This window comes from Miscanthus floridulus, chromosome 12 (genome assembly GCF_019320115.1).
Source record: "Miscanthus floridulus cultivar M001 chromosome 12, ASM1932011v1, whole genome shotgun sequence".
NCBI classification, from domain to species: domain Eukaryota; kingdom Viridiplantae; phylum Streptophyta; class Magnoliopsida; order Poales; family Poaceae; genus Miscanthus; species Miscanthus floridulus.
Window position 1 is genome coordinate 22,811,169 of NC_089591.1, and position 27,369 is coordinate 22,838,537.

The 27,369-nt window shown below is 43.7% G+C and overlaps 1 pseudogene; it reads left to right on the top strand.

Annotated features, from left to right (window-relative positions):
- The first annotated feature begins 13,646 nt into the window (after window positions 1-13,646).
- Window positions 13,647-27,369, top strand: part of LOC136498524 (L-type lectin-domain containing receptor kinase IX.1-like) — a 33,116-nt pseudogene continuing 19,393 nt past the window's right edge.

Sequence of the window (27,369 nt, forward strand, 5' to 3'; positions counted from 1 at the left end):
TAGGGTGTTACAGCCCTCCCCTCTTAGAAAAATCTCGTCCCGAGATTTGGAAAGCGTACCATTTAATATAGAAAGTTGGATGATTTTCCTTTAGATAATCTTCCCGCTCCCAGGTTGGATCTCGATCACTATGATTACTCCAAACTACCTTGTATAACTTAACTACTCGTCTATGAGTCACTCTTTCTTGAGTATCTAGAACCTGCATGGGCTTCTCCTCATAAGAAAGATCATATTTCAAGTTGATTCTCCTCGTAGCTACTCTTTCCTCGGGAATACAGAGACACTTCTTCAGCTGAGACACATGGAATACCAGGAATATAGCTCCCATTTCATGTGGTAGATCGAGTTTATATGCTACTCTTCCACTTTTCTCGATAATGCGGTAAGGTCCAACATATCGAGGCTCAAGTTTCCTTTTGATTCCAAAACGTTTTACTCCTTTCATAGGGGATACCTTCAGATAAACATGGTCACCTACTTCAAACTCAATAGGTTTTCTTCTCTTATCAGCGTAGCTCTTTTGTCTAGCCTGAGCGGCAGTCATATTCTTCTGTATAGTTTGGACTTGCTCTTCGGCTTCTTTTACAAAATCAATACCATAGAATCTTCTTTCCCCGGGTTCCACCTAGTTCAAAGGAGTTCTACACTTGCGGCCATAAAGCGCTTCAAAAGGGGCCATTTTGATACTTTCTTGATAACTGTTGTTATAAGAGAATTCAGCGAGAGGCAACCATTCCTCCCAAGAGCCTTTGCAAGAGATAAGATAAGCTCTAAGCATGTCTTCAAGAATTTGATTAACACGCTCAGTCTATCCTAATATTTGCGGATGATAGGTAGAACTGCGGATTAGATGAGTGCCAAGATTCTGATGTAAGCACTCCCAAAAGCGAGCCGTGAATTGCGGTCCTCTATCTGAAACAATAGATTTGGGTACACCATGGAGATGTACCACTTGTTGAAAATAAATCTCAGCATAACTATGAGGGTGATAGGTAGACTTGACCGGAATAAAGTGAGCGGATTTAGTTAGACAATCTACGATAACCCAGATGGAATCACAACCCTTTTTGGTAGTGGGTAATCCAACAATGAAATCCATAACAATTTCTTCCCACTTCCAGCCAGGAATAGAGAGTGGCTGCAATAATCCGGGCCTCATGTGAATAGCCTTGACTTTGCAACAATTATCACACCTTGCCACGTAGGCTATGATTTCTTTCTTCATCTTGGTCCATCAATAATACACCTTGAGATCTTGATACATTTTACTGCTACCATGATGGATGGACAATCTAGAAGAATGGGCTTCAGCCATAATTTGATTTCTAAGTTCTTTGTCTTTGGGTACTACAAGGCTATCATTAAACTAGAGAATTCCTTTGTCATCGACCCTAAAGTGCTTGGTCTCCTGATCTTTCATCTTCCGCTTGATATGAAACACACCCACATCAGTCTTCTAGAGTTCGATAATTCGACTTCTAAGAGAGCAATCCACAGTGATATTATGGAGTACTACAGGATGAAGGAGGTGTGCCAGATGAAAGTCTTTACTAACTAAGGAATTGCAATGGGCCTTTCTGCTTAAGGCATTAGCAACCACATTGGCCTTGCCAAGATGGTAGTGCACTTGAAGGTTGTAGTCTTTGATTAATTCTAACCATCGTCGTTGATGCATGTTCAACTCGGGTTGAGTAAAGATGTACTTGAGACTTTTATGGTCCGTATAGATGTTGCACACATTACCCAGCAAGTAATGTCTCCAAATCTTCAGGGCATGAACAACCGCGGCTAGCTCTAAGTCATGGGTAGGATAATTGACTTCATGTTTTCGAAGCTGGCGCAAAGCATAAGCAATGACTCAGCCCTCCTGCATAAGAACACACCCCAAACCGGTGCCACATGCATCACAGTAGACATCAAAAGGCTTCTCGATGTCAGGTTGTGCCAATACAGGAGCAGAGGTTAGTAAGGTCCGCAAAGTGTGGAAAGCCTCTTCACACTTCGGAGTCCACACAAACTTCTCATCCTTTTGAAGTAGTTGAGTCATGGGCTTGGCAATTTTTGAGAAATCCAGGATAAAGCGACGATAGTAGCCAGCCAAACCCAGGAAACTTTGGACTTCTGTGACCATAGTAGGTGCCTTCCACTCTAGGACTTCCTGCACCTTAGCAGGGTCAACCGAAATTCCATCTCTAGATAACACATGACCTAGAAAAGGTATCTTGTTCAACCAGAATTCGCACTTGCTGAACTTAGCATAAAGCTGGTTGTCACGTAATCGAGTTAAAACAATTCTCAGATGTTCAGCATGTTCTTCTTCATTATGAGAATATACAAGGATATCATCAATGAACACGACAACAAACTTGTCCAATTCTGGCATGAATACTGAATTCATCAGGTACATAAAGTGTGCCGGAGCATTTGTCAACCCAAAGGACATGACAAGGTATTCAAACAAGCCATAACGAGTAGAGAAAGCTATCTTAGGTATATCTTCAGGACAAGTTTTGATCTGATGGTAGCCAGACCTCAAATCGATCTTGGAGAATACCTTAGCTTTGGAGAGCTGATCAAACAGAATATCAATGCGAGGAAGAGGGTATTTGTTCTTGATAGTAACAGCATTAAGGGGGCGATAATCTACACATATGCGTAGAGACTCGTCCTTCTTCTTCACAAAGATAGCCGGACAACCCCAAGGAGAAGAAGTAGGCCGAATCAAACCTTTCTTTAATAGCTCATTTAACTGACTCTTCAGCTCAGACAACTCATTGGGCGGCATTCTATAGGGCCATTGAGAAATAGGAGCCATACCCGGAATGAGTTCTATCTTGAATTCTACATCACGGTCCAGAGGTAATCCAGGCAAGTCATCAGGGAAGACATCTAGAAACTCATAGACAACCGGTATATCTTCAATGGCTTTGGCTAGGGTAGCATTGGCTGTATTGTGGATAGTTATATCACGAGGTAACTGCACTAGAAAACCCTTCTTATCCACAGGATCCCTCAACATTACCACATGGGTTGATGTATCGATCAACACTCCATTCCCGTTCATCCACTTCATCCCTAGGATTACATCGATTCCTACCCCCGGCAGAACTACAAGATCTGTAAGGAACTCTCGATCCCCAATCTCAATCTTTACATCTTTAACTACTTGGTTAGTCATGATATTATTTCCAGCAGCACTAATACAATAACCACCCTTGATAATTGTAATCACATTCATCTTATGCTTAGATGCAAAAGTAGAACTCACAAAGGAATGCGAAGCACCCAAATCAAAGAGCACAACTACAGGGTGATCATTAACAAGGAACTTACCAGCGGTGACCACTTCACCAGCAGGAATTTCCTCCACAGTAGTGTAGTGAACACGCCCCTAATGGACATTTCCCTGAGTATTCTTGGGAGGATAGGGACAAGTACTAGCCTAGTGACCAGGCTTGTTACAGTTCTAGCATAGCCTGTTTGTTGGCGGGACATTGGAGCTGCCCTGCCCAGAGGTATTCTTTGGCAAGGAAATTATGTACCCCTTGCGGAAACCAGTTTTAGCTTGATTCTTCTTCTGAGGTGGGCGGTACCGGACATTAGCATTGGGTGGATGATACTGGGTTTTGGATACCACTGGTGCCTTAGGCTGAGAAGCACCTGCCTCAAAGTTTCTTTTACGGGTCTTGGAAGCAGCATATACCTTATCATTATTCTCCTGAGTCAGGGTGTCACTGATAAACTCATTGAAGGTGATACACTTGCAGTTGCCCATAGACTTCATCAGTTTAGGGGAAAGTCCCCTCTTGAAGCTAGCTATCTTTTTGGTGTCAGTATCAACAAACTCCGGAGCATACCTCGCTAGGTTGTTAAATGCCTAGAGATATTCAGTAAGACTCTTGTTGCCTTGGGTTAGCTTCATGAACTCGGTATGCTTAATGGCCATGAGGCCAGGAGGGATAAAATGTCCCCTGAAAGCTACCTAGAACTGGTCCCAAACTATCTCGACGTTTGTAGGGAAGGTGGTCCTGTGATGGGTCCACCAGATGCCTACAGGGCCTTAGAGCTGGTGTCCTGCATACGAGGCCTTCATACCTTCTGTCAATCGGAGCAATCCAAACCTTTGCTCTATCGTGCTTAACCATTCATCAGCTTATAATGGTTCTTCTGCCTCTCTAAAGATAGGAGGCTTTGTGTCCATGAAGTCCTTAAAGCTGCTGTACTGGTTCAGCTCGGGTCCCTGGCGGACATGTCGATCATCGCGGTTAGCCATTTGGCGCATAGCCTCAGCTAGCATGCGCTGACTTTCAATGACTATCTGCATTAACTCAGCTGGTGTGGGCGATGGAGGAGGTGGTTGTTCCTCATCTCCCATGCTATGACCACGACGAAGGTTATAAGCCATCTGCAAAATGTATAGCCAATGAGCACTGACGATGTGGAAATTTTTTTGTAGATGAATTGTATAATTTGCCAAACTAATTCCATTAGAGAGAATGCATTTATAAAATCAACAGAGGCACAATTATTCATCACAATCACATAACTCATCAAGCGCATCAATTGACACATTAATGCGATGAACTTAACCAATAACGAGATCTATAGACCGCAAAGACGAAATTTATCAAAGGCTCACATACGTGGAGCATAACACGTTTGATAGGTTACATCCAAGCCATAGTGGTTCCAAACTTACATCCAAGATAACATAGGGTTCGATATTACCTCCCAACGATTAACTTATTACAAAGCTACTCGTTCATGCATGAGGATCAACAAAAGACTAGCTCTAGCGCATTAGCTAAGTAGTAAGCTAAACTACACATCGTCCTCGGAGTCAGTGTCGAAGATCTCTCCTCCATCTTCATCACTAGTAGGCTCTAACTCCTCATATTCCTCCTCTTCAGGTGGAACGTCCTCAGGTCCATTGACCTCAATGTCATTATCACCTTCAGCCATGATGACACCAGAGCCCATCTCATCCTCATCATCAGGGGGCAGGAGAGGGTGAAGTTGATTGTGTAACAGGTGAACCTCCTCATGGAGATGGTCATTGTATTCTTCGGCAGCTGCCAACTGCTGCTCCAGTTCTACCTGTCGCGCTCTCAACACATTCTCTTCGTTCCAGGCTTCATTCCGTTGGTTCAGCACGTGAATCAACATGCGCTCACAGTTGCGGTGAGCAACTGTCAATCTCTAAACCTTCAGGGTCTCTTGATCCTATTCCTATGTTACTTGCTCCAAGCGGTGCTGAGCTGTAGTCCTCTCAGCAGTCACCCAGGCTAGTTCTGCCCTCAGCCTTTCCGCCTCAGTAGGCTCTGGACGGGGCTCACGAGGAGCTAACCGATGACGAGGCGCCCTGCCTTCGGCGGACTTGCGAGCAGTGCGTTTCATGCGTGCCATCTGTAGCAAAAAGTTGCAACGTAAGGGGGGAATCATTTAAGGGATACGAAATTTAATTAGTCGGGACCATCATATTTTAAAGGAGGGAGTAATGCAAGAAATGCCATGTATGCTTGAACATGATGCATGCACGATCCGAACGTCCTCACAAACCTAGAAAAATTTAAAGGCTAGCGAAATATATGGTGGCATACATACGTTCTCTCATATACGGCAGCTAGTCGATCTACAATGATACGTTGTTAGTGTACCTGCAACAAATTTCATTTTAGCCCAATAATTTCCCAAAAAGACATGTAAAGTAAGCAGTAAACTAAATACTTTCGTACATACATCCCCCGATATATATACTCTAGTATCACAGCTACCCGACAGAGATACCCACACTTAAGTACTCTCATAGATACATGATCGAACATGTAAGTATGCGAGCAACCACAACTACTCTCCCCTAGACCGACGGTTGGATGGTCATGCTCTCACAACTCCCACTTACCAGAGCGTAGAGGTATTTTGATCCATACATTACCACCCAAGCGGATGGCATCCATACAATAGCACGCTGTATGGCAAACGAAACAGAAACAAGTAGGAACCCCCAAGTTAGTACTTTAATAAGCCACCTAAGAGTCCTTATTTGGGCATAAGGGATATGACCACTAGCAATACTTAGTATTTAATTTAGAATTTTCACAAATACTTTTGTTTTAAATACACAAATGACATGTTTAGTGTCAAATCTTGCTCTGATGCCAGCTGTAACAGAACCGACCAAATCATAAAAACGTAAGTACAAAAACAATCACCAAAGTGATCAAATTCCTGTACTTAAGCTCCCATAATCCCGGTAGTCCGGAAATCACGAAGGATTTCACCCAACTCTCGACATACAAACCAAGACCGTAGTGATTTAACATAACATATCATTCGTTACAACATTTCGCAAGTGGCATTAGGATTACATCCATCAGAGTGCAAAATAAAATATTACAAACTAAGTTCAAATTTGCGGAAGCAACATAGTTTAGTACATAACTTCATAGTTTCAAATACATTGCCAGATCTTAGTCATGTCCCACAAAAGCATCTTCAGGTACGAGAACTAGGAGAGACCACGCCCAACGGTCTAGTCTTCATCCCTAGCCGGGAGAAGGCAATACTTACAGCAACCAAAGTAGAACTGGTCATCTAAAATAGGTGGGAGATAAACCCTGAGTATGAGAAGATACTTAGCTAGTCTTACCCGTCAAAACTAGAAATAAAAGACACCAAGGGTCATGCAAGGCTTATGAGGTGGGCTAGCTGGACACAGTTGCATAAAAGAGCTTATGAATATAGTAACCAATTTAAACTTCGCATCAAGTTTATCAGCATTTACCTGTCCACTAGATTTGCACCTGTACTAGAGCACTCACTTATTAGGAGCAAACAATATTAACCATAGCAGGTATAATCAGGCTGTCATCATCATATCATCATTTCTGAACCATTATATTATTTAGTGTATCTACTTTGGAGATAAGCCCATCAAGTTCTCACTAACCGGGAGAGACGGCGACTCGAATCGAATTACAACTCAGCTGAGGGGGTATTCCTAACTCTCACCCTGGCATACTTTGTAAGGGTAGCCGTGGGTCACCTTTGGAATAACTCAAGAACCAAATTTGCGGGTTCGATCAGCGCCAGCACTCTCAGGGATTACCCTTCTACCAGGACGATCAGGACTTTTAAATCACCTACCCTTGGACTCACGCCTACGGCTCCCTTCCGAGGTGCACTTTATACTTATCGACTCCCGGCCTAAGGTGAGCTACTCGGCTTCGTGGTCGGTCTCTAGACCTGGCCAACTAAGAGAGAGGCATGCGTTCAACATGAATAGGAAAAGGCTCCAAGATTCAGTCCTTAAGCGACACAGACGGAGTCACTACAAACTGGCAAGCCTCTGCCCGGTCTTTATTTCAAATTAAGACAGGTTCTTTTCCACGATAGCAAATATAGCCAACCGTGCCATATGTATGTCCCTATATCTCGCAGGTGACAGGAAATCACCTGACTTCTACCGTGTTTAAGTAGGGCTAAGCACTACACAAGCCTGAGCTACATAGGATTCAGGGTATCAATATCTGGACAAGGATTGGATAACCAATGCAGCAAGTGTTTACATCCAACACCTAAACTTAATGCAACAATATATATGTAACAATAATACTTTAACTGCATTTCAGAAATTAGGAGGCTTAATATGCTCTGGGGCTTGCCTTTCACAAAGTTGCACGAACAGTGATCCGGGCACTCAACGGTGACCTCGTCTGACACTTCTCCTGAGGGCTGCACCTCCTGAATCTCCAGTGTTGGCTGCTGCTGCTCGCTCGGTTCCTCGAATTCCAGTAGTGTCACCCCTTTCGGTACACCTATTGCATGTCGATGCACAAGATAAATATCATGGATGCATAAGGAATGGCATGATGCTCATGATGAATGAATCACAGTAAATGTTTAACGAAAACATCACTGGACACTCATTTACCGATTAAGAATTGCTCTATTCAAATCACTTTAAAACATGCATCTAACTTAACTTGAAGACCGAGATCAACTTACCTAACTTGCATAACCTAAGATAAAGATGCTCATCTTCACTTAAAGGCCTAACACCTAGGAACATTACCACAAGCTTAGGAATAGTAAAGGCATACTTAAATTAACAGTTAAAGTTTCATATGTAAACGAGTAGTTCCTTAATTCAATCACAACTAGAGTTCTATAAATTCAAATGACTTACAAGAGGACATTCTGGAAAACTTATGAAATTCTCTACAATTTATTTATAAACATCAAAGCATGATTCTTACGTTAACCAAATCGAATTAACGCAAACATAGAATCTGTCCAGAAATGACAGGGTTACTAAATTAATTATTTAGTGATGATGAAAAAGCATAATTGGACCAAACCAAGTTTACCAACTTGTTGCACATACCAGAGGAACATCAGAAAGTATAGTGCGAACTTCTAAATAAATTATTTAATATCCTTTTTCTAATTTATTTAGTTAATTAGGTGATTAAAGCAATATATAGTAAAACTGTTCAGAAAAATCTACAAAAATTACCGTAGCTATCTCATGCTTCACATAGACTGCCATAAAAATTTCAAAGCAATTGGGCAAGCAGAACTTGTTGTATCCAAAATAACAGATGGCATGTCTATTTCTAGCATAATTAGGAAACCCTATTGAAAAGTGTCAAGCAATAGATTTCTTATTTTTTTTCTAGTATCACTCTAGCATAAGAATAGCACTCACCAAATTTTACCTTTACTGGATCTATATTAAAATTATGAAAATTCACACAAGATCCATCCATGCAAACAAGAGAATTTTCTAACTCCTACATACAGTGTCCAAAATGTATGAACATTTTACTACAAGCTATTCATGATATGAGCAGTACACCATAAAAATTTCATGCCATTTGGAGCTACATAGAAAAAGATATAATTACCCCTATTTCCTTCATGATTAAAAGAGATAATTAGCAACTCTATTTTCCATAACAGAACATGGCATAAATTATATTTTTATTGTAAACTAGACATTACCATGAACTCAACAAAATTGGAATCACGTCATTTGGATCTACTAACTAGGAGATACACATTTTTGAATATATACACAAAGCTGTGAAAAAGGATAAACAAAACAAAAATGAAAACCTAACCCTACTGCTGGGCCGGCCCCAAAAAGCTCGGCAGCCCGTGAAGCATGCGCTGGGGCGGCCCAGAACTCGGTGCGGCCCATGTCGGTTCCCGCCTTGGCTCAGTGATTGACGCACGGGTCCCGCACGACAGAGAGACAGGGGAGGAAGAAAGGACAGCGGCGTAGCTCGTCGCCGGTGACAGCTCCGGCGAGGCCATCGGTGCTACGGTGTTCGCCTCACCCATGCGCATCTAGTGGAACCATCTATTGAAGCTATTGCCACGGCTAAAGGGGGTGGCGACGGCCATGGCGGCGCACGCCCACGGTTTGGCTGGCTCCGACGAGGCCCAACCCCGTAGGGTGCAGCTAAGCTCGATACGAGCTTCCAGAGTTCACTACCAAGCTAAACAAGCAAGGAAGAGGGGATGGGAAGGCTACGGTGGCAGTTGGCCGCATGGAGCGCCAACTCCGGCGAGGTCCCGCCATGGCGGTGGTGGAAGAAATGGCGAATACGCCCTTACCAAGCCTCAAACGACCCGACTGAAAGGTGGAGGAGGGAGAGGAGATCACAGCGAAGCTAGGGGCAAGATGGCCGACGCATTTTTGCAGTGGCGAGCGCGCAAGGCGATGGCGAAGCTCGGTCAGAAATGGAGGAGCTGCTGCGGCTTGTCGCTGCGCGCGGTGGAGGCGAAGGAGATGCAAATGGAGCTGACGACTCGGTCGGGCAGGCGCTGGCTTTCATCTGGAGCATGGACACGCGACGTGGAGGCGCTGGCAGAGCATGCGCGCCACGCGGTGATCAACTCCTGAGCCGGTCGGCCATGGCGTGCTCTGTCGGTTTTCTGAAACGGACTAAATCGACGCCTGATGACACGATTGATAGCGTGAATTCGACGATCCGTAACTCCCAAACGGTGGTGATCTGGTTCATGGTATAGTTAACAAAATTGAAGACCTAAGTGAGTACTACAACTTCATCAATTGGAGCTCGAGTTGGTTCGGCCTGGTTAGGTAGATACAAGGCTCCAAACAATGACACACGAAACTGAAAATCATCTTAAGGACTTAGAAAAAAAATTCTAAGTGTAGAATTCCACCCCAAATCTGACTTGTGGGCCATGTTTGAGGCTGTTCCACACATTTTCATGAGTTGGTTATAAAACAACTTTTGTTCCTTGATAAATTGGCTACAACTTTGGTAAAGGGTGCACAGCCATGCAAGGTCTCTAGGTTGGTCTTTTGAATCAGTCAAACAGTGGCACTCTATAGGTCATTCTAAGTCAAACCTCCACTTAAGGGCATTTTTGTCATTTTGATCCACATGAACAATGTACCATCAATTACCCTAAGTGTAGTTAAGGTGTATTAGACCATAATCAACCACTTTACACAACTGCTATACCAATTTCTAATGATCACATGTGATAAAGCAACAAAACAATCAATTTCACTCAATGTTGCAATTCCATGTTTCACATGTTTCATGACTTTGTTGTTATTTTATACTTGTCATATTACTCCCAAGTTGCCATGTTTCAAGGTATAAGAAACTCATGTTGCATTCACATGTTGCACTACTACCTTTCACAAGCAAATCAAGTATGAAACAAACAGAATTGCGAATGTTGCATCTGTATGTTTCAGTGACAATGGCATAATGAGATAGATGATGCATATGTTTATGAAATGAAATGCACTTTAGTAGAAGCCAAACACCTAGGGTGTTACAATTAATTTATGATTTTTTTCATTTACTACGACAGAAACTATTTTCACTGTCGATTTTCTACAAATCATTGGAGATAATATTTCACCATCGATTCAATACCACCGGCTCGTGCTATGAATCGGCTTGTGAAACTTTTCATTACCCGTTCATGTTAAGAGCCGACTGTGAAGACTAATCCCTAGAACCCGAAATTTCTAATGTTTAATAGTATTCGGTCATTCGCACCACACTCTCTATGTTTTATCCTCTTCTCTTAGGCTCCCTCTCACTCACCTAGTCTCCCTTATGGATCCCTCTCTCCCTCACCCACGACACACGGCGGCAAACGACGCTGTAACACTACAACCCATTAGAAGCCTATAGTAGTTGCTACGCCCTTAAGGGGAGTGAATGTAACATCTTAGCCTAGTAGAAGGGTGCAACAGTAGTTTATGTTGTTTGCCCATGTGTCCCATGTGGCACATGACGAGTTGTAGTTTGTGGGTTTAGTACCACCTTGAAAATTTTACTATGGTGAGGCACTAGTACAGATAAGATTTTTAGAGACGTTCAAAAGTGATCTTCAGAGATGGTTTTAAAACCGCTACTATGCCATCGATTGTAAAAATAAGTGATTTTCAGAGGTGGTTCACTTAAGTCAACCTTCCTTAAAAATATTTTTTTATTTTTTTTAAATCATTTAGAGTCTAATAAAAATATGAAAAAAATAATTTTAATGTAGCCCAAAGTGCCGAGGATCGGCCATAGCTCACAAGATTTATTTTTTATTTTTCACTTATTTTGAATAAGTGCCAACACATTTATCATTTTCACTTGTTTTGAATAAGTGTCGACACTCGGATTCAAACCCACACCCTATTGTTTGTGCGATCCCTCCCCTACCACCATACCACATAGTCACTTATGTCTATTTCTATGATGTTGTCTATTAGTACTAATATGTACGAATTTTGTAATTAATATTTTAACTCATAAACAATCTTAAAAAGAGAAAACTTTCAACTACAAAGTTTTAGATCTTGTCGAGAACTACAACTTTAATACAAAATATTTCTCCATCCAAGGTCATTTGAAAAATTTAAAATTCAAAATCTGAGATTTAATTTATATATTTGGAACCATAAATGATCTCAAACAAAAAAAAATCATCAACCACAAAGTTTTAGGTCTCGTCGAGCTCTATAATTTTGATATAAATTTTATCTTCATCCGACTTTATTTAAAAAAGTTATGAATTTATTTGTGCTACAACTATTTTTAAGGATGGTTGAGTTAGTCAACTGCCTCTGAAAATCGATTTTTAGTTGCGATTGTCTTAAGAGAGCCATCTCTGAAAATCACTTATTTTTAGAGGCGGTTGACATAAGTAACCGTCCTTGAAAATAGCATTTTGGGAGGCGGTTCTCTTAATAGAACCGTTCATAAAAATGAGACGGATTTTTTAATGGAACCGTCCCTGAAAATGGATCTTCAGTAGGGCATCTCTAAAAATCTTTTCTGTACTAGTGAGGGCCAGCTTATTATAATCCTTATTGTTCCAAACCTAACACCTTCGAGTTAACCCTTTTATACAAAGCAAGGACGAAAGTGTAAGAGATGTGATATGCGTATACACGCCTATTCCACGTGCGGAGCCAGACCATATAAGTACATTTTTCGACACATTAGAAGCTTGCGGTAGTTGTGTTGTTGTCCCATGTGTCTCATGTGGGTCTCATGTGGCACATGAGGAGTTGTAGTTTCTAGGTTTGTGTCTCATGTGGCACATGAGGAGTTGTAGTTTCTAGATTTAGTATCACCTTAGAAATTTAGGAGGGTGAGGACAAGATTATAATCCTTGTCGTTACAAACGTAGTACATCTGGATTAAATCTTTTATAGGAAACGAGGAGAAAAATGTAAGGTTCTTTTACACCAGAAACGAAGATAAAAGTGTAAGGTGCTATAGTGACCCTTACTCAGGAAGGCGGGCTGGATTTCCATACCACGGTAGTAGATCCCACGCTTTTTTCTGGACCGGCGGCAGTGGTCGCGATGCTCTGCCCCTCCTCCCCACTCCATGACGGCAGCATGGTCATTGTAGTTTTTTTTTTTAAAATAAAAAATATTCACTTTTCACCGCCATAGCGCTCTATTTTTACTGCCAACCTTCACCGCCACGAAAAAATTAGCGATAATGGGATATACTCCCTCGGTCCCTAAAAGAATGTAATTCTAAAACAATTTCGTATTTTAGTATATCAACTTTGACCAATTATAAAATAAAAAATATAAATATTTATAATATTAAGTAAATACCATTAGATTAGTTACGAAATGTATTTTTATATAAATTGATTTGGAGCCATAAATATGAATATTGTTTTATAGAAACTTGGTGAAATATGAAGGACTTTAACTAAACACAACCTATAGTTGCATCATTTTAGGCATAGAGGTAGTATCTAGTAGTGATTATGGCAGAGTCGGGTAAAATAGCTTCAATTGTTATTATTGATAATGTTGATTAGGGTTTATCTACTCAAAGGCCAGATGATTATGATTATTCAGAGAGTTTATAAGATTTATTTTTAAAAAATTACGCAAAAAATACTCTGGGTAATAGATTTAGTCGACATCATGCTCATAAAAAATCTGACTAGCTAGCTACTTGTGTGGACCGTCGGACCCACTTGACAACCTTGAGTTCTGAATTTGAGTACTACTATTGATGAGGCATGATGGTCGACTTATCTCACACACAACTGAGTGAGTATGCCATTGTTGTGACAGTCCAATCATCGAATTAGACGAACACTCCCAAATAACTTCCATGGCTGTAAAAAACTTGTGCTCATGCTCAAGCAGCAGAGCTCGTCAGCAGCAGCTTCTATTCTTCTGCTTGGCCCTCTCACTGCATGTCCCTTATCATGCCAATTCTCTCGATCTCCTTCAGCTACAACTACAGCTCCTTCAACCCCGATGACTTCAGGCCGGAGGACGACGCACGGGTACTCGATGGCAGGATCGAGCTGCTCGGCGACGAGTTCGCAGGGCATTCCAGGGGGCGGGCGCGTGGCACAAGCAGCCGGTGCAGCTCTGGGACGGCACCACCGGCGAGGCTGCTAGCTTCACCGTGAACTTCAGCTTCACCATCCAGTCAGTGCCTGGCAAGGGCGCTGCAAGCGCCGGGCACGGTATGACGTTCTTCCTCGCGCCGTACACGCCGGACCTGCCGCAGGAGTCCTACGACGGCTGCTTCGGCCTTTTCGATGAGAGCGAGGTGCCTAACTACTCCAGGTTCAACGAGTCCGGCGACTCGAGGTTCGTCGCCGTGGAGTTCGACATCCACAAGGACATCTGGGACCCGAACAGCCAGCACATCGGCATCGACATCAACAACATGGACTCCCGCGGCGACTACACGGTGTTGCCATACGGCAGCCTCGTCGACGCCGGCGTGGTGTTCGCGACAGTCGTCTACGACAACCGCACGCGCGGTCTTGAAGTCAGCCTGATGGTAGGAAGCGACACTTACACGTCCATAGCCACCGTGGACTTGAGAAGCTTGCTGCCGGAGAAAGTCGCAGTGGGCTTCTCGGCGGCGACAGGCGGCGAGTACTCTGCAAACCACACGGTGCTCTCGTTCTCGTTCCTCTCGACGTTGGCAACCAAGAACAGCACCGCCATCCTTGTGACCTCGTCCACCAAGAAAACCACCCTACAATTCAGCGCCGGAGCGGCCGCCGCTGGGTTGCTGGTTCTCCTGCTCGTCGTCACCGTGGCGGTGTTACTAGTTCGGCGATCAAGGAGAAGTGGCAAGCAACCATACGACGAAGATAGGCTAACCACCGACGGTGACGACTCCCTCGACGTCAGCGACTTCGAGTCCAGCACGGGGCCCCGACCCATCCCGTACGCCCAACTCGCGGCGGCGACGAAGGACTTCGCGGCGGAGGGGAAACTGGGGCAGGACGGGTCGGGGTCGGTGTACCGCGGTCACCTGAAGGACTCCGGCCTCGATGTCGCCATCAAGGTGTTCTCTCGGGGGGCGTCCATGGAGGGAAGGAAGGAGTACCGGTCCGAGGTCACCGTCATCAGCCGGCTGCGGCATCGGAACCTGGTGCAGCTCATCGGCTGGTGCCATGGCCGGAGGCGGCTCCTGCTGGTCTACGAACTGGTCAGCAATGGCAGCCTCGATGGCCACCTCTACAGCACAGAGGTGCACTGACATGGGCGACGAGGTATGCGCATGTAGCTATCTTATGGTCGGATTCTTACCTTGTCCTTGCTGCTCTACTACTTTTCTCACTCCCGATTGGGGACTACAAGTCTTAAACTTGGCCGATGCAGTCTGCTGTATGGGTGCACGTAGCGATCCGCTAGTAGTAGCACGCTTATTTTGTCAGGACCAATATTTTTTCACTGATTAGAATCGGCCAAGAAAATTGGCATTGAGTGTTCGGCTGGCTGGCCGGCTGGGGCAGGGCTGGCCAGCCCACTCACGAGAATACTGTTCATCTGCACAGTGTTTTCAGTCAGAACAGTATTTTCCTTCACAACAATCAGCCGGAACAGTATTTTAGCTTATTTTTCAGTCCTGCCGAAAAAACAGAAAAATGCACATATGCCAACGTGGAACCAAAAGTGGAAATTTCAAATCAAATTAGATTGCGACATTCGCAGACACGAAAAACCCTTGAGTTTTACCAGTTTGGCATTTTTTGCAGTTTGATACGGTCTCTCTCCATTTATTTTTGGGCACTCAGCGGTTTAAAAACTCTGAGGCAATAATATTTGAAACTTAGCTCACACTGCAACACGTGAATGATTTTTAGAGAGGCGTTCTTGTTTGTGTTAAAGGCGGCATCTATCTTTAAAACTGGTTCCTTAGACAGTAAGCCTCTAGAAATTGATTTTTTAGAGACGACTAGGCTTTCCAACACCTATAGAAATGCCCTATATTTTTAGAGGTGACTAAAAACCTTAACCGCCTTTAAAAATGCTATGAAACTCTTTTAAGTTATTATATTTTTGTTTTTTTTAATTTTTCAAGAACGTTGGATGGAAAAACGACTTAAACTAATGTTATAGTAGTTAAAGAGACCTAGAACACTGTAGTTCATAACTTTTTCATTTGAAATCATTTATAGCCTTAAAATTATATTTTAAGATTAATTTTTTCAAATAACTTCTGATGGAGAAACGACTTAAACCAAAGTTGTAATATTTGAAGAGATGTAGAACTTTTCATTTCAATCCTTTTTTTTCATTTTATTCGTTTAGAGTCTCAAATATGCATCACAATATTCACTAAAATGGATAAAAAGGAATGTATCAGCTGCTTCGACTTAGAGCTCTTTGAAACGTAGGGAATTTCATAGGTATTGTATAGGAATCAATTTATTTTTCACTGGAAAACATAGGTATTGGAAAAAAAAAATCCTACATTCTAATGGGGCCTTAGTCATAAGTGACTTTGAGGCATGGCTTTAAAGATGCAAGGCACAAGGCCTGAGGTGCCTCTCTCAGGTTAAAACAATTTTTAGGCTAAGTTTTGGCCCACCTCCAGATATAGATAGAAAGCCTTCTCAGTCGTCTCTAGAAAACCTTCCTGTATAGAAGTGGAAAATGACAATAATTACGAAACATCCTAAAAATCTTTGTTTTTTGGGAACAAACATCCCAAAAATCTATTATCTTAATATTCTACCAAATAAAAGAGCTTCGGCAATAACTCTCAAGTCCAAAAAATTATCACATTAATCATACAAAACAAAAAACAAGGTTCTGGTACAAATGTCAAAAAATTACTTTTAAGGGCCATTAGGATCATTTCATTTGGAGGAATTGAAATCTACTTAATAAATTAGGCTATTTGGCTTAGAATTTGACATTCCACCATTTTTCAAAGTTCACCTATAAGCCTATCTCAAATTCATAGAGTGGAAGATGGAAATTGATTCTATAGATCACCATTCTATGTTTTTACTTTCAACTTATAATACGCTCTTTAACTCACTCCCCTATGGTAGAAATGCAACGCATAAGTATTTATCTCATATAGCCAACAATCATATACAAATATAATCAATATACAATCTTATTAGCTTAATTAATATGTGTCTAAAATATGATTACTAAAATGAATTTAATTCCAAGGATCAAACAGGGCCTTACTCTATTGCCATTATAAAAAATCCAATATGTATCCGCATATGCTTTATCTCGAATTAAATAAAGAAAATAAAGCCAAACCCCATATATTGCACCATGTATGCATTTTCAAAGATAATAGAAACATGTTTCAAGGTCACAGTAAATAAATGGTCAATTTAATCCTATCACAGAAGGAAAGTGTCGCTGAATATGAGAACAAATTATATCGGAGAATAAAATGGGTTACCGGTTTGACTGCTGGATGTTGTTATCTGCACTACATGCAAATAAATGGGCACCTAAAATATAGAAGAAGTGAAAAAAAAAACAGGATACCAGTGCTAGAAATTGGTGTCGGCTTAAAAAATAATTGACCTTGAGGTTAGCTTAAAAAAACTATAATTCATCTTTAGTCTCTTTCTCTTCTTCACTCAGACAAGTACTAATTGTGTAACTTGAAGATAGAGAAGGACATTGTTCATAAAACCAACTGTTCACATTATATTTATTTTATCTAACCACATAATAGAATTATACAATCAGAAGATATAATCTGAGAAAAATTATTTTATTTGTATTTAGACATTTGTTATTTTAATTGAAGAGACTTTTTTTACCTATAATCTCTATAATTAGTTATACTAATGAATAGTAGTAATACGTGCTATGCTTCCTTAGAGGGGCCAAAGGAGGCGCTCACTAGGTGCACACGGACGTGAGAGATGCACTCATGTACTCATTTAGAGCAGAGAGGAGCGGAGGCGGTGCTTACAGCATCCCCACTCGGTAGTTGATGACAGGCAGAAGGTATAGAAGGTAGCGGTGGAAATGCTGGATCCGGCACAGACTTGCCCTGAATACGTGCACAAGGGGATAAGGGGACCATGACGGACTCAATTGCGCACTCGTTGAAACAGTGATGGCCTACAAGGAACAAATGTGAAGCTTACGTCGACCTTCAGCTGCATACTACCGCTTGTCGACACTGAACTCACGCCATTTTCCATCGCCGGCACTCAACACCCTGTGCGTCAGACGCCATGCCCCTCAAAGAGTTGAGCAAGGATGGAGAAGTGAGGGAGGAGAGAGTAGCTGGCGGTGGTGCTTCGTGGCAGCGCCTACACTCGCGCTGCTTGCTGGCATCCGCACTCGCCACCCTTTAGAGACGTACGGAGGGAGTAACTAACTCAGGAGATCTAAAAGGCAAAAGAAGTAGAAGGTGGCAGTGGCGGTCTATTTCACAAAAGAACAAATATGTGAGGAATATATTTCAAGGGATGTTTGCTTTATCTCGAATTAAACGAGCTTAACAAGTTTTAATGCGCGGCAGAGCAGAGTATGTAGTGTGCAATATTTTGTACGAGTAGGAGTAATATGAACTTTGAACAGAGCACTCACTTGCTGGGTTTTCTACTATGATTATACCTTGTAGACTAATGAAGCTCTGTACTTTTTTTGAAAGGAGGACAAACCTCTGCTTATAAGAACGCGATGTCGATACATGACTCGGGTTACCAGTTAAACAGATGAGTTAAAAACTAGGCTTACAACTTCTACAAACAAAGCCTTTCAACAACCATTGAAAACTTGGCCTATTACACTAAATTTCACAGATATCCATCGACGCCACGTTGCTTGGTTTAAAAGATTTCAGCCACTGGACGTTCTCCTCCTTCATGTACAGCAAACGCTCCTAGTCCTCGAGCAGAATGCTCCACCTCTGCAGCAATGATAAGACAATATACTACATCAGTTGGCGCTTTAGGAAAGTATTTTGTATGGCCATATTGTTTCGAGCAGTCCAGAGTGCCCAAGTAAATCCTGAAAATAAAAATATTATCAATCTTTTAGGTATGGGCCCCTTTCCCTGTAGTCAGTTCTGAGAGAACTCCTGTCGGGACCTTGGAATGTTAGATAAATGGAAGACTTCCTTTATGATACCCGACAGCATCAAGTTGTACCTAATTTTTACCTCAATTTTGAATTTTCAGATACCAGATAATTCTTGGATTGTCTTCCGCCGTGTTGTACCTCCACCAAGAGTGGGACCAGTGCGTCGTCCATGGCGACATCAAACCGAGCAACATCATGCTGGACGAGTCCTTCAACGCCAAGCTCGGCGACTTCGGCCTTGCGCGGCTCATCGACCACGGCATGAGCCTGCAGACCATGACTGCCATCGCTGGCACGCCAGGGTACCTGGACCCGGAGTGCGTCATCACCGGCAAGGCCTCCCCGGAGTCCGACGTGTACAGCTTCGGCATCGTGTTGCTCGAGGTCGCTGCAGGCGCCGGCCGATGGCGCCGCCTACTAGCGTGGGCGAGGGGAAGGACACTACTGCAGAATCGATTTTTAGGAACGACTCGTAACTATTTGTAGGGGTGGTTTGTCCAGCCATCCCTACGTAAGGGTCTCTACAAATCATGTATTTATAAGGGGCGGTTTTTAGATCGTTTCTATAAATCGATTTGTAGGAGCAGCTTGTATTACCAGCCGTCCCAATAAATTGATTTGTAGGGGCGGCTGTAGTACCAGCTGCCCCTACAAACAGGTATTTGTAGGGGCGGTTCAATCTAAAACCGTCCCTACAGTATGTTTTTCCGCAAAATAAAAAATCAAATTTACAATTCAAAATCGCGTTGCCGAATGCCCGGCGATCAACGTTTTGAACCGCGTTCGCGTTGCCGAACGCCCCGCGACCAACATTCCAAACCGCATTCGCGTTGCCAAACGCCCCGCGACCAACGTTCTGAACCACGTTCGCGTTGCCGAACGCCCCACGACCGCGACTACAAGCACAAGAGTATTCTATAAACTACAATTACAAGTCCAATTCACAAGAATATATATAATCCATAATTAAATATATAAATTCCATACACATTATTATCAACGTCCTAGAGCTAGCCTTTTAGTCTCCCGAAGGTGTTGGTATTGAGGATTTATACCTAACTCAGACTCTCGGCCATGGTAGGCGCCTCTGACATGTACAATCTGGTCCAATATAAAGTTGCAAAGGTCGCCGACGAGCTCTAAGAGTTGGTCATCCTTGTATGGGTCTCTTTTCATTCCTTTCTCTTCTCTCCACTACAAGAGAACACGTTTCGGTTTAGTATTTCATACCATGTACGAAGTTTTTATACTACGGGTAAAGAGGTTCAAACTTACACTTAAGGGGTGTCTCCTGTAGGCACCGGTGTTACTCATCATAGAACATATATAATATCCACAATGTACACTCCCAGGCTTCTGCTTGGAGCACTGTGTGTTTTGCATATGAAAATGTTAAGTAATGTTTTTGACAGCCATGTAACGGAGCACTGAAGTAAGTTACACTTACCGCACATAGTGTTTTTATAGTCAGCTTTTCCTTTCTTGCTGGATCATGCCTTCCATGATGATTAGTGACATAGAACCTAAATGCCACGTTCGAATTATTTTAGCAAATACAACTTGTTAGTATCCAAAAGTGAACGTTACAAGTATGTATACAAACATATAAGCTAATGAGGATTGTCGATATGTATACGTCTTGAGAATCGATATGAAGTCTTTGTATGTCACCGTGTCCTTATCTAATGAATCAAAGACCCATGCCATGCTCCTCCCGACATCGATGGCTATACAAATCTAGTGGTTGCTGCATAGATTTAATCATAGAACTAGATAAGCTCTTTTGCGACGAATAAAATATATCGAACAAAGCTTTAAGTATAGAGTTGAACTTACTCGAAGTTGTATGGTAGCCATATAGTAGAGTGTTGTTGGAGATTTTTGAAAGCCAGGGCAATGTATGCCGCAATCTTAAGGGACTCTTCCCTTAGTTTCGCTGTACGGATGTGCTCTTTCTCCCGAAGAGTCTTTGCAGCAGCTAGCTCTTTGGCATCCAGTGTCCACCATTTAGGGTAATTAAAATTTGTTTGGGCTATAGCTTGAGGGTCTACATACCCGGCTTTCACACTTGATATTTTTTGACAATGTGCACTTGCATTCTACAAATCACGGCATGGGTTAGTTACAACAAAATTCAAAGATTACATTCATATCATATCGGGAGGACAAGGACTTACAGGCACCATATGCGAATTAGATTCATCTCTATTTCTCCCAGGTGAAAGCCTGTTTGCATGTCATTGAAGTCAAAGATAATTTTTCCGGTTGGGCTTCCAAATGTGCCGGTGGGGAAGCATGCTTGTATAATATCTATGCTCGTTGGGAGAACACACAAGTACCAATCATGGAACCTTCTCATTCCAAGTGGTAAGCGCTGGATGTCTCGGTTTGGTAGGAAGGGCTTGCCTCTTTCATATGTTTTCAGGCAATCCTTTGACCATTTGATGGCATCAACATTTGGATACTGCTTTGCAATTTGGTGGAGTTTGCTAGTGACGGCCTCCTCAGAACCCCGTGATGGGACTTTTTTAACTTGGTTCTTAGGCTTCAACTGGTCATGGGAATACCACTTGGACACCGATGAGACGTCTTTGATCGGAACATAAACTGACCTTATGGTGATTGGATGCTTCTTTCGAAGTTCCCATTCAGACACGTCCTCATCTTCTTGTGCTGCAGCTTCTTCAGGAGGCACTCGTTGTTCATGTATCGGCTGTGCTTGTTGAGAAGATTGTGGTATCTCATGATGCACTTGCTCGGTACGAGCTAGAGAAAGTTGTGGCATCTCATCAGGCACATGCTCGCTAGGAGGCGGGGAAGAATGTGACATCTCAGGAATGTGGGGGTCACGAGACAGTGAAAATGTCTCCCTTACCTCAATAACTCGCTCCAAATTTGGGAGAGGGGGAGGCGGCGAAGAAGCAGTCCATATAATATCCCATTTGTGCCAGAGGATGAACTGCCCCATAACGTCTCCGAGTAACACTAGCCCCTTAGGAGTTGCGTAGTCTATCCTCCACTGCATGAACTCGGGCTTCACTGTATGCACCTCGACCCTAGTGTATCCGGTGGTATCTTATTATTGTGGTGTAAGCCACCGGGAGGATGTGCCACACCCGTTGCCACCTCCATCATAGTGTTCTGCTAGCCGCTGAGAAACATCAAGGTGCAACTAGTTGGTTCCCGTATGCGATCGACTAGGGTTGTGGCTGCAGTGGAACTTTGGCTGCTAGGAATTTTCGGAGGGCTACCAACTAATGCCAGTTCTCCCAGCGGCGTCACTAATATCCGTGGCTCCATAGATAGTCCTTGCTCCTCCAGTGCCTTCGCAACTAGAGCCTTCACTTGGAGCTCAAGACCAGTCTCCTGATCTCGGCCATGTTTCTTGTACATGTGCCTGTCCTCTTCGAATCCTTGCTTTCAGGTCATCCTTTTCCCTAGCCCCCTGGTGCGGCCTGTGTGCTCCTTGTTTCCCAAGCCTGTCGATGTTTTACCACCGATAGCCTGCCACAGGGATACCCGAGGTAGTATGTTCGGGCTTCGGCGTATGCTGAACTCGATGGTGAATGCAAGAGACAGTCGATTTATCCTGGTTTAGGCCCTCGATCGTAGATTGAGTAATAACCCTATGTCCAGTCGGCGTTAGCCTTTGCGTTGGATTGATTGTGAAGTGTTGTGTTGTACAATTGATGTTCTTTTCTCCCAGGAGCCCTGCCCTCCTTGATATAGTTAGGAGGCCAGAGTACTAGTCGGTTTACAATGAGATTTCCTAGTAGGATTACTAAATAGTACTACTACTAAGATTACATGGGAAGAATCCTAGTTGGACTAGATCTTCTCTCTCCCTTGTGGGGTATCCTGTGGGTCCCGCATCGACAAGCCCCCGAGCACTTCATGGTTGAGCTCTGAAAGTCTCGTTTTGCTCCTTCAAGTCTTGTTGAGTAGGAACAAATGTCATCCGAGTGCTTTCTGGAGTGAAACCTTGTAGCGCTTCTTGGGACCTTCGAGTGGTGAGTGCTTTTTTGAAGAAAAAGTACATTCATCTGGTTGTAGCCTTTTGAGCCTCTTGCTATTTGGAACAAGGAGCTGGAGGATCTTGTCTTGAAGTTGCTCTGTTTGTTCGTTGAAGTTTTATCAAAAAGAACTCGAATATGGCTCGTTCCGGGTTCTTTTTGTCATAATGTCTTGAAGTGGTCTGCGTTGAGGAAGTCTTTTGGTGACGTGCGCTTTTTCGAAGAAAAAGGGCACTCACTGAGTGTAGCCCCCGAGCCTCTAGCTATTTGGAACAAAAAGTTGGAGGGTCTTGAATCTTTATGTTGTTTGAAAATTTGTGTTCTGAAGTAGTCCCTGAGAGTTGGATTATGTCATCATCTGAGTAGTTTTGCGGCATCTTTCCGAAGCAGCCCTTTAGTCTTGGATTAAACCATCATCCGAGTAGTTTCGCAGCATGCAGCCTCCGAGCGTATATCCTTGTTGTTTTGTTCAGGAAGAACTCGGATGCGAGGTCTTGGCGTATTCTTTGATAGTCTGCTGTTGTCAGATGTAGTTGTATGGTGGTGGTTGAGTGTAAATGCCTTTTGTTCACGGGTTGTACTGTGCTAGTATATTCTTCCGAATATGCCCGTCTTCGAGTACTGTTCCCTCTCGCCTGAGTCATCCATTATTGAGTCCTATCTTTTCACTGTGTCCTTTGTTAGGCTTATTTTATTGGTACTCCTAGTCCATGTGCACCGCTCCTTTGATATATAAATACTGTCCTAGAGTGCTTGTTTTCATCTATTGGACATTCTGTTGAAACCTTCGTGGTCATGAACATGGTAGTTTGTGAAGTAGAGCAGCCCCCAGGCATATTTTGTAGTTCCTGTGTGTCTTGTCATAGCTGGAGGAAATCTTGTGATAGGGATTAGAGGTAGGCTAATCCCGTGACAGCATTGTGACAGGATGTACGTGGCGGTAGTTGGAGGAAGTCTTGTGATGTGGGCTTCGTTCCTTCATCTGGCAGTTCTGGGTTGATCCTCGTTGCCTGTCCTGAGACTGTCCGATGCAGATCAACACCATATCCAGCATCACATTGGTCTTGGGTAGACAGATGCCCGCCGGCCTTCTCTGCTCCATGTTGTCTTGCCGTGCTGCCAATTTCCGCCTTGGATGCACTGCGTCCGTCCTTTGAAGAAAATAGTGTAGCTGATGGCGGTTTGTCCTTCCGAGTAGCAATTTGGGACACGTAGTCATTCCAGAGCCTAGCCGTGTCCGTGTTCCTCTTTGCTACTTTGCTTTTCGTGGTGCAGAGTTCGTTGGGTCTTGTAAGATTTGTAATCTTCTATTTTTGAAGTCGCTTGTAATGGAACAAATCTTGTCTTCTGAGTTGTCCTTTACTTTTCTGCTGTGATCCCTGTCATTCATGACATTACCGAGTTCTTTCTTAAATGACCGGGTTCTTTTGTTCCTTGCGAGGTAGCCCTTCGTTTCTTCCTGTTTGATGGGTTGTTCTTGTAGTGATCTGATAACCCTGCCGTGGTGCTGGACGGATAAGTCTGAAATCTGCCTGTTGGATTATACCGTTGTGTGGATTTGTGCCCTCCGTCATTTTAGCTGCGTCGGTAAATGGACCATTGCGTTCTCACACAGTGTTTTAACAGGCCTGGTGGGCCATTTCTAACGCTGTAAAATTTATTTATATATCCTTCATCCTCTTTTTCTTTACTGCCTTTCTTTTGCCTTCAAACCCTAGCTCTTAATCATCCACCGTCGCCATTGCCGCCGCCGTCCTTAGCGCCGCCATCTAGCTTCATCTTCCCCAGTACCTTTTTGCTTCCGCTAGTTCATGGGTAGGAAGAAAACCGCGAGCAAGTCCCAGGCGACCTTCGTGGACGAGGAGTCATCCCTTTCTTTGATCGAGAACCAAGAGTTCATGGCAATGAGGGCTGCTCAGAAAGTTTGGCCGGCTCCAACAACAAGCGAAGATCAGCTGCGCGAGCTTGTCAGTGACAGCTTGATCCAAAGCAAAGTCATTGCTGAATGGAGAGTTTCGAGCGAGCATCAGGTTCCTGCTCCGGGTCCTGGTGAGATTGTCCTCTTTGTTTCCTTTGTCCGCGCTGGACTTTGCCTTCCTGCTTCCTCCTTCCTTCATCAGTTTCTTGGTTATTTTAGGGTTAGTCTGAACCATCTAACCCCTAATGACGTTCTCCATCTTTCCGTTTTTGTTCATCTCTATGAAGCTTTCCTCGGAATCCCTCCTTCTCTATCTCTTTTTCGCTATTTCTTTCGTCTAAAACCTCAACCCCGCCGCGAAGAAACCAGCGTTCTTAGCGGTTGTGGGATTTAGTTTCGCCAGGGTCTTAAGATTAAGTTTTTTGACTATGACCTGGTCGATTCTATAAAAGATTGGCGTGGCGACTGGTTTTACGTTGCCAATTTGATCCCTTCCCTTGTCGTCCACTCTAGATCTGGTCCTGTGGTGAATGACCGATGGGACAAGAAACTTGATTCACCTGCTGAGATTCAAGTGATCCAGCCACTCCTTGATAGGATTAGCATGCTGAAATAGCAGGGTTTAACCAGTTTCGGCATTGTTTCGAGTTTTCTTCATCGCCGAGTTCAACCCTTGAAAGAGCGGGAGCACCTTGGCTTCGAGTATTCTAGGGCCGAGGATCCTTCACGCATGGTCCCAGCCCTTGAGCTGACCAATGAGGAGGTACTCGAGTGTCTCTAGAAGATGCTGAAAGGAGTGAGCGTTATTCCTCCTATTGTCTCCGAGTTCTCTGTCAACAATCCGCCCCCAGCGGTGAGTTGTTTATCTTTTTATTTGGATACTTTATGTACTCTTGCTGCATCCATTTTTGCTTAGCTTTTCCTTGTCTTGCTATTTTATTCTTTTTCGTAGGAGCTTGGGCGAAACTTTGTTGACTCGATCCCTCTTGATGTTCTCCCTGCCGTGGCGGAGACTAGGGATAAACTTGCTGGAACTTCTGCAACTAGTAAGTCCCCACCCTCCACAGTGCTTCCTGGAGTTTCTTCCGGATTTGTTGATGTATATGAAGAATATGTTCCTCATCTAGTCCCTCGCGGTCCTCGTAGTGTCCCAAAGAGGGGGCGAACGGATGGGTCTTCATCTGGCCTGCCTGTCTCCAAGAAGCCTCGCAAACCAAGTACTCTCTCAGGTACTCCAGTTGTTGCTAGCATGCTCTTATGTGAGCACATTTAATACTCTTTGTTCCTTTGTTTTCCTGTTTCTCTCTTGAACCGAGTACTTTTTATTCTTTTTTCAGCGGGTGCTCTGGTTTCCTTGGCTGAGGGAGAGGAGGATGACGAAGTACCCCTCATCATGCGGCGGTGAGTTGTTTTCATATTCCTGTTGCATTGAATTTCTCTTCTTTGTCTTGACTTTTAGTCTTGAACTTTTTTGAAGTAACCGGACGTCGGGTATGAGTTCTTCTGAGGCTCCCACGCCGACTTCTTCTGAAGCTCCGGTGTCAAGTTCTTTGGTAGCCTCGGCACCGAGCTCTACCGCCCCTCCAGTGCAGAGTTCTTCTACGGCTCTAGCCCCGGCTTCTTCTGTGGCTCCGTTATCCGCTATCCCGCTCCCGTCGTCGGGTGGCGGGGACATTTTCGCCATCGTAGTCCCCCCTGCGAGGCCTTCTTTTGGCTTCGCGAGGAAGAAAGTGGTTGGGTGAGTAGATTCTGACTTCATCTTTTTGCTTCTGTCTTCCTTCTTCTGGTTCTCATCGGTGCTTTCTTTTATCAATTTTCAGTGTTTCGTCTTCTCTTGTTTCTTCATCGACTTTTTCTCAGCCTTCTGCCGTGCCCTCGAGTTCCGAGCCTCAGGACTCGCAACATACTATTGGTGAAGTTGCTGCGGGGGCTTCGGAGCTACCTAGCGAAGTTGCGGACTTGGCCGCCCCGGAGGTGACTGTGGCCGTCGCGTCGGGTCCTTCTAAGGGATTGGCTTTGGCTTCCCTGGAAGTTGCTTTGGTCGCTCCTTCTTCGCCCCAGCCGGCCTCTCCTTCCCCTTCTCTTGCTTCCGGCGGTCCCTCTTTTACAGGTGACGTGGTGCAACAGTTCGATGCCACCCATCGGCTATCAGAGCTGACCGCAGCCTGGGGGAGCTTGGCGTCCTCTGCGACTTCTTTCGGGGAGAAGCTTCATGTAAGTTTTTCTGAGATTCTTTCTTAGGCCATTTGTTTTGCCTTCATCCTTATGCCTTATTTTTCTCTTTCTTTAATTGTTTAGACTTTCTCTCGTGACCATACCGGCTTCTTCTTTTCGTCTAAAACCGAGAAGAAGCTATCCTCCGAGGTAAGCTCTCTGAAGACTGACCTTGACCTCCTCCAGGCCGAGTTGGAGACTGAGCGTAAGTCACATCAAAAAGAGGAAAAAACTCTCCATGCCCGGGTGGTAGAGGCAGAGAAACAGAGAGATACTACTGCCCAGGAGTTGGAGAAACAGAAAGATGCTGCTATCTGGGAGGCTTCAAAGAACTCGGAGGCCATGAAGAGCTTAGAAGC